The 8,397-nt window shown below is 40.9% G+C and overlaps 1 long non-coding RNA gene and 1 pseudogene across 1 annotated transcript; one reads left to right on the top strand and one right to left on the bottom strand.

Moving 5' to 3' along the window:
* The first annotated feature begins 447 nt into the window (after positions 1 to 447).
* Positions 448 to 6,019, top strand: LOC123469343 (annotated as a pseudogene).
* A 1,399-nt stretch (positions 6,020 to 7,418) lies between these two features.
* On the bottom strand, positions 7,419 to 8,156 carry LOC123476686. Its single transcript, XR_006651613.1, has 4 exons — positions 8,086 to 8,156; positions 7,800 to 8,012; positions 7,545 to 7,720; positions 7,419 to 7,480 (listed from the first exon to the last, which is right to left on the bottom strand). It is a non-coding gene; the product is annotated as an uncharacterized LOC123476686 (long non-coding RNA).
* Between the last annotated feature and the right edge of the window lie 241 nt (positions 8,157 to 8,397).

Below are 8,397 nucleotides of genomic sequence, written 5' to 3'. Positions count from 1 at the left end.
GAAGAAGCCGTCTGTTTCCGGTTTTATTTACTAAACATTTGTATCCTGTCACTGACAGTAGCAGCATAAACTAGATAAATGGTGCCCAATTGTTGTTTCTGGGATTACCAAAAGGGTTGGAGAATGAACACATTACGTTTCTCTCAGTCGCAAAGAAGCACAAAGTTTCCGTCTCCCCCAATTAATTCAGATGCCTTTGTGGCGCAATTGGCTAGCGCGTTCGGCTGTTAACAGACGTGTCTAACTGATCTCCCAAGAGTGACATCTTGCGGTGAGTCCAAAAAAACTGTTTTGTTCCTTTTTTTTTTTCTCTCTCTCTTCTGGTTGTATTGTATCTTGTAATTCGTTTGTTTCCCTTGTTTGTTTGTTAAGGCGCCATTTTGGTATTGGCCTTTTTTTTTCTTTTTTGCATTTCTCCCGCCTCTTTGCCCCTTTGTTGTGGGTAAAATGGGAACGGAATCCCCAGACGTCTGGCCACGTACTGCCGAAATCTCTTTTGGTAATACTGAAGTGACCAGGCATGAATTCTACGAATGTTTCGAGCATGATAGTAATGAATCTGACAGCATCTTTGATGCTGTGTCTCGCCTACCAGGGCGAGCCTTTTGCGTTTTCCGAATTGGGTTCAAGACCGTCAAAGACCATATTGAATTCTTGAATAAATTTAGTGCAAAAGAATCTGTAGTCATTAGTGGCAAGGAGGTCCGAATTAGAGTTAGAGATAGGTCAGTTAACCTCGTACGCGTTAGAATTCAACATTTCAAATTCGATGATTACCTTAGCTTGCTAAACAAGAGATTGCGCGAGTTTGGAGTGATTTCTCGGGTGTTTTGGGACACGTATCAGGATAGGTCGCTTCCAAGGTGGAACGGGATAAAGACTGGAGTTGTCAATGTGGATATGGAGATCCACAAGGGCATCCCATCTTTTATCACCTTTGGAAGCTACAAGGATCCACTAATGGTGTCTTATGCAGGACAAATGCACACATGCCGCATGTGTGATTCTCCCACCCATGTCTTAGCTAATTGCCCCAAGCAACCCCGTAGTTTAACCACCCCCAGCACCATTTTAAAAGGCCCCATGGGAACAGGTAGCTATAGTAGTGTACTAACAAATCGTGGGACCGTTAAAATTGTTAGGAAGACCCAGGAGACAGGGCCGACTGGTGGCGGGAAAATGCCAATTGCTCCAACTGTTGACGCTGATTCATTTCCCGAGTTAGCCCAGAGGTCAACGATGTCGACTGTAGTCGTTTTTGTTAAAGCTCCGGAGGATCCAATTTCGAAACCCGATGAAGCTGAGTCTCTTTCTGACACCGATTCTGACGCTGAAGACACTAGCTGTGTGGATTCGTCTGTGGCGTCTTATTCGGAAAGGAAAAAGAAAATGAAAGAGACGAGGGAATTCCGCGACCAACAAAAACAATCAAAAAAAAGGAGTCGTACTGCCTCTTCCCATTCCCCCGTCGAGGAAGCTGAGGAAATAGAAACCGGTGTAGCTCGTTTGGTTGAACTCGGGTATGGGGATGGTTGAACTCGGATACCGGGTGTGGACACCAATTCTTTTCCCACCCTTTCGGGGGGTGACGATGTGCCACTCGATACAATTGCACCTGGAGTACCATCTATTCCATCCATGATAGATCAGATGGATAACGATGTGGATGAAGAGATGGATGCAACCGAGCTGTGTTCGGTTTCAAACCCTGAGGAAGACATTTCCTTTTCTGATGGGAGTATTCAGCCAGGCCAACGGTCACTTGACAGCCAGAGGGCTAGTCATGTGAGCGAGACTGAGGAATCTTTGGGCGTCCCCCTCAGCACTCAATCGACTTCTATAGCAGATAAAACTCTCAAAGCAATGGAGGTCGTTAGAAGGAAAAAAGGCAACGATAACAAGACCCAATCCCCAAACCCAATTTTAAATTTTAATCATGATTAACATCGCGACATATAATATCAACAGAATATCGTCACCTGACAAACTTCAAATAATGCTCAATTTCTTTTTACATCAAAAACTTGATATTATATGTTTGCAAGAAGTAGTATTCCACTATAACACCGTATTTACTAACCATTACCAGATGCACACAAACCTCGGCCCTAGAAAACATGGGACAGCCATCCTAGTACGACACGGCCTGAGCGTCAACAACATTTTGTTTGAACCGGAGGGAGGTTGATAGCCATGGAAGTAAAGGGTTTTGCTTTTGTGTGTATTTACGCCCCATCTGGTGACCAAAATAAAACTTATAGGGATTCTTTCCTCCGGGAAACTATTCCGGCTTATGTTGCCCAGTATAAGGCACCAGCAATTATATTGGGAGATTTTAATGCCGTTGACGAGATCGATGACCGGAAAAGTAGCAAGACAACACCACCTAAAATTAGACTAGCACTACTAGAACCCCTCCGAGATTTAGTAAAAGCCCTTTCATTAACAGATGTCTGGAGAGATATTCGGAAAAATGAACCTTGTTGGACGTACTTTTGTGCGACTAGCCAGGCTAGATTAGACGTACCACGTATCTGGAAGGAGACTGCAGCCCTTCCAAGTAACATCAGAGAGACCATGTTCCTGTTCAACCAGCGACTTCTCCCTACCGAGGAGGAAGAATATATAAAATTGGTGCATGTCTTTATTGAAGAAATGTCCCAACATACATCCCGTATTGGAAACGTAGACCACTGGTGGGAGAACATTTTCAAACCTGGCCTCATGCGTTTATCAATTAATTATTGTAAAAAGAGAATATGTGACCAGAGAGTCAAACGGAAATTACTCCAACATCAACTAAAAGAAACCGTGAACAATGCAAATCTCAATCATGCGCGCTACATGGAGTTGAAACGTGAGTTTCTAGCCTGGGAGCGAGAAGCATTGAGGGGATTTGCAATACGTTCACGCGTTCAAAGTACAGCCGAAGAAGAGACATCTACCTTTCATATGAACAAGTCAACGAGTAATTTCCAGAAGTCTCTGATCACCCAACTCAAAACTAATGATAACTGTAAAATTACCCAATCTGAGCAGATTAACCCTAGAAATAATTAAACATTTCAGTGGAATCTTTCAGAACCAGCCCGCCCCTATTACCCATTTAGCTGGAAAATTTATAGAAGGGATTAGAGGTGCACTTAACCGGACAAAACCCACTAAAAACGAGCCGGGTCTATCAGTAGTAGCTCAGTCGTTAAACGCTCAAGCGTTCAATCGAGGAGTACTAGGTTCGATCCCGGAGAGTGACAATCCACTAGTGTCTCCATTTACAGTAGAGGAAATTAACAACGCACTTAGAGCAACTAAAAAAAACAAGGCCCCAGGTACAGATGGCATTCCTTTTGAGTTTTATTTAAAATTCTGGGATGTTATTGGTGTTCATTTTCTAGAGATGATGATTTGTGTCCTCGACAAAAGAAAACTTCAACCGTCGCAGGGAAGGGCAGCTATTAGATTAGTCCCAAAAATCCCAGCACCGAGTAAAATCACAGATTACCGGCCAATTTCATTGTTAAATACCGATTACAAGTTAATCGCGTCAGTATTGGCTTTTCGTCTGAGAAATTCTCTTCAAAACTCTCTAGATTCACATCAAAAAGGTGGTGTACCCGGCCGCTATATCTTTGACAGCTTGTGTTTAATTCGAGATGTCATCGATAATACAGGCCGTAAATCAAAAGAAGTATCTTCCCTCAAACCGGCCGCCATTATCGCGTACGATTTGGAGAAAGCATATGACCTTGTCAACCGAGACGTACTGTGGGAAGTGATGACAGCCATGGGCTACCCTCTTCTGTTTGTTGATTGGTTAAAAACACTGTACAGTATAACTGAACTATGCCCATTGAACGGTAATGACATAGTCGGTACTGTGGACAATCCACAATCCGTGCGACAGGGGTGCCCTCTGTCAGTCCATCTGTTTGCCCTCTATATTGAACCGCTTTTAGTTTGCTTGTCTAGGGGTATTGACGGAATTGAACACTACGGAAAACGCATCCAAGTTCGTGCATATGTAGATGATCTTGTAGTTTTTGCCTCATCAATGAAAGATGTACAGTATCCTCCACAAAAAAGAGGCACCCCCCAGTAGCCCAAAAAATAAAAATTCCAAATGAGCGCTAGATGGCATAGTTTTTAATTACTAAATACAAACAAAAAAAAGCATGCAACTTTTTTTTTGTTTGTTTTGACTGCAAAAGCGAGACGGTTGCCATGATTTCAGTATTTTTTGCTGCGAGCAAAATTTGGAAAACGGAGAAATTGAGAAAAAAGTCGGGGAAAGGCTAACCTCTGAATTGTTACCTATCCCCCACCCGACTTTTTTCTCAAGTTTTCCGTTTTTCATATTTTCTCGCGACATGAAAACTTATTGGAAACCATGGCAACCATTTGAAGCTGTGTGATTTCTGACGGACGGGAAAGATTCCCGAAACAAAGAAGAAGATTTTGCCCATGCACAGACCGCTTGGCAACATCTTACTGAAAAAGACGCTTATCGTAAAAATTGAGCGAATGACAAAAAGACTTCAATTATGCTTTGAAGCTAACGGCTGGTGGAAGAAAAATTAAACATATTTCATTTGTCAGTTTGTTTAAATTAAATAAATCCTCTTTTCAAAAAAAATTGTTTTAATTTTTTCTTGGATTTATTTTCGAAATGCTATAATTTTTTCCGTCTTTTAAAATCGTCTGTCACCAATAAGTTTTCATTTTGCGAGAAAATATGGAAAACGGAAAACTTGAGAAAAAAGTCGGGGTGGGGGAAAGGTAACAATTCAGAGGTTAGCCTTTCCCCGACTTTTTTCTCAATTTCTCCGTTTTCCAAATTTTGCTCGCAGCAAAAAATACTGAAATCATGGCAACCGTCTCGCTTTTGCAGTCAAAACAAACAAAAAAAAATTGCATGCTTTTTTTTGTTTGTATTGAGCAATTAAAAACTATGCCATCTAGCGCTCATTAGGAATTTTTATTTTTTGGGCTACTGGGGGGGTGCCTCTTTTTTGTGGAGGATACTGTACGTCGTGCATGCGAGATTATTCTGGAATTTTGTGCCTGGACAAATGCACGTATTAACAAGGGGAAGACAAAATTACTTGGTCTAGGCATATGGACCCTACATAAAACTCCACTACCCGTAGTGACACAGTGGGCAGCGGCGTCGGCTGGGGTTCATGAGGTTAAGAGTTCGATTCCCTATAGAGGCAATTTAAAACAATCATATTCTAAAAGTAAATGGCCATATGATTGGATAACTCAAGTAGATGAATTAAAAGTTCTCGGAATTACTTTTTCTTCCGAAACAAAAAAAACAGTTAAAGACAATTGGCAAAGACAGCTCAACATCATCCAAAATATTCTCATCAAAAACACACACCGCCATTTCACTTTTTATGGTCGGATCCTTTTCATTAAACAACATGTTTTGTCACAACTTGTTCATATAGCCCACGTACTTCCCTGCAACAAAACCCAAGCCCTTCTCCTCCAACAAAAATGCAACAAATTCCTTTGGGCACAACGAAGAGAGCACCGACCCCTAAATGTTTTGATCCGCCCCCGGCTTCAAGGTAGCTTTGGTGTCACTTTACTTTTTCCATTCTTCCTGTCCCTTTTCACTCGGCAAATTTTTAAATCTTTAATCCAACCCGAGGCTATTGAGAGAACTGCAACTGTTTATTGGTTGGGGCCACATCTCAAGAACCTCCTTCCACAAATCACCTAGCCTAGGTTTAATGCAACCCATTCATCGCATCCATACTTCACTACCTCACTTTCAACCATCACCGATCTACTTAAAGCTGGCATCTTCACATCGTCAACTGTATCGAATCACCGCGCCACCTACAATCACCTGATCGCTAACATAGGGCAACCAGGGAAAACAGAGATTGCGAAACCGGACCTTGACTGGGCTTCCATCTGGCGTTGGGTGGCCAAAATCAAAGGGAAAAACGCCGAACTGGTCTGGGATTTTTAACCATAACCAGCTTCCCACCAAAATGCGTCTCAATAGTCTCAATCTTTCAAACAACGACCAATGCCCTCTATGCAATGCTGGCCAAGAAACTGACGACCATCTAATGTTACTTTGTAAAGAGAAAGTTGACATCAGTTTATGGCTCCGTATTCAATTGACAAAACTCGGATGTCTAAAACCATTGAAATCAGCAATCAATGGAGACGTTGGAAATGGGCCCAATAAAAAGAAAATACTGGCCCTCATCCAATCCTACATAATCACCGTCTGGACTGGCCGCAGCCAAAACTTCACCCCAGCCATAAACGAAATACAGTCTCTCTGGTCACGCCTCCTTCATTCAAAAAACTCTCCACAGACGTCACTTTCTAAACCCTAAATATTCTTACAAAACTTTCTCCACAGATACCTTCTTTCCTTCATACAACAAGTTTCTCCCATCATAATTATTATCTCTTGGAACCCCCCCCCCATCCCTCCAGATGTCATATTGTTAATCTTCATCTCCACCAAAATCATTTGTCCTCCTTCAATTCCGCCCCGAAATGTAATTAGTTCGCTGTAATTTTCCTCCTCTGCCACAACATGCAACTTATGTCACAAATGCCACAAATGCCCCAACGTATCTTTAAAACAATTTAAATCTTAATTAATCATCCCTAGTTTATCCATGAAAATTAATTCAAGTAAAAGGCTAGGGATGCTGTTTAGTATTTTTTGCGTTTCTAGTGTCAAGAAAATATGTAAACATGGGTGATTCAAATGTGGATATGGGGATAATGGATAAACTAGGGATGATTAATTATTTATAAAGACTGGAGAAGACGCAGAATGTCTTAAAGTGTAGTAATCTAGAACATTTCCTGAATTGGAAAAGTATTACTAGGGTAAATAAATCAAAAACCCCCTTTTTTCCTATCTCCCCCTGCAATCGAAACCCCCCTGGATTTTTTTAAATTTTGCAACGCAGCATCCGAAACTGGTCTATAGGTTCTATGTACAGTATCCTGCACAAAAATCCGAACACCGATTTAATTTTTTAAAGCCACCTATTGGAGGGGTAGCGGGTTTTTTGTTTTTTTTTAAGGAGGAGGGTAGACGGGGTGATGGACACGGCAGGGCAGGGTTGGGTAAGTCTAGACCTTAAAAAAAAAAAAGCCTTAAGGTATTACGCTTTGAGGCCAGTTACAAGTCAGGACATTTTTGCAACCCCCAGGGTGGCTTGTTTTTTTAAACGACAGTTAAAAAAATTTTAAATTAAAAAAATTAATTACGGCTAAAATATTTCTCGCATGTAAAAAACACAAACATCAGTCGATAGACCTTCAAAAGAGCTATCTTTTCCATGTATTTTTATTGAAAAATGTTGAAAAGAAAAAAATTGCTTTAACATGACAGTTTTTTTCCTTTTTTTCCAACCAGCGCAATACTTGACCCAAGTGAGCAAGCGCAAAAAAATTTTCATGTTGTTTCAGTTATTTTAAAGACAATTTACTAAATAAAATAAAATAATGTGATAAAGTAATTGGTATAACATGATAAATACTTTGATTGTTACCCTTGAGAATTGTTGGTATCTCCTATGATATTAAGAAACAAGGGCCATCCAAAAGAGATTATGTCACCAGAGCTGTGCAGCAAATGGAGCACACAATCAACTTGCTGTAGCTGCACGTCTGCAAAACTGGTACTAGACAGCTCATTTAATGGTGATATTAACAATGTCTGCAATCTCTGTAAAATTAATAAGGGATAGAGTTCACTATTCTTCAACTGCCTAAACAAAAATAGCCCAACTGTTTCGGAGAGTTACCTGGTTTTCTTTTAAAGGGGTAGAATAATCATATTGAATTACTGATCTAACTAACGTAGTAATGACATCTATTCCCCATTCTCTCAAGCGGTTAAGTGGGTGGATGATGACTTCAAGCAGGTGATTTGTTACAGGATGCCAAAGAACTTCTACCCTGTTCAGATTTACAAGACCAGTTGCCAACAGTTTTGCTACGGCAAAAAGTGAGGGCTCCTGCAGTAAATATAGAAGGAGTTCAATCTATTAGAATTCAATCTACTTTTATCCAGATTGAAGTTGTACAAACCCTGTTAGTAAAAAAATCTGGTAAAAAAATCTCAGATACAATTAATTAGATTGAAATTGTGCCTGTTTTAGAAGGTACTGTTGTAAACGAGTGATAGAGGGCACTGATTGCGCAAGCCCCACGTTGGGCGCCAACGGAGAGCAGAGCCGTGTGTAAGATCGCGCGGGACGGTTGTGTTTAGGTACTAGAGCGTGTTCTCGTATCCTGTCGTGTTGTATCTCGTAATACAAGTGTGAAACCGTTTCTGACCCATTGTCCGTTTTGTGAATCATTTCACAACATTTGGTGTCAGAAGTGGGATTTCGGTCTTTG

This window comes from Daphnia magna, linkage group LG1, assembly GCF_020631705.1.
Source record: "Daphnia magna isolate NIES linkage group LG1, ASM2063170v1.1, whole genome shotgun sequence".
Classification (NCBI taxonomy): domain Eukaryota; kingdom Metazoa; phylum Arthropoda; class Branchiopoda; order Diplostraca; family Daphniidae; genus Daphnia; species Daphnia magna.
The sequence above is the reverse complement of the archived record's forward strand: the minus strand, read 5'-3'. Positions and strand labels throughout refer to the sequence as shown.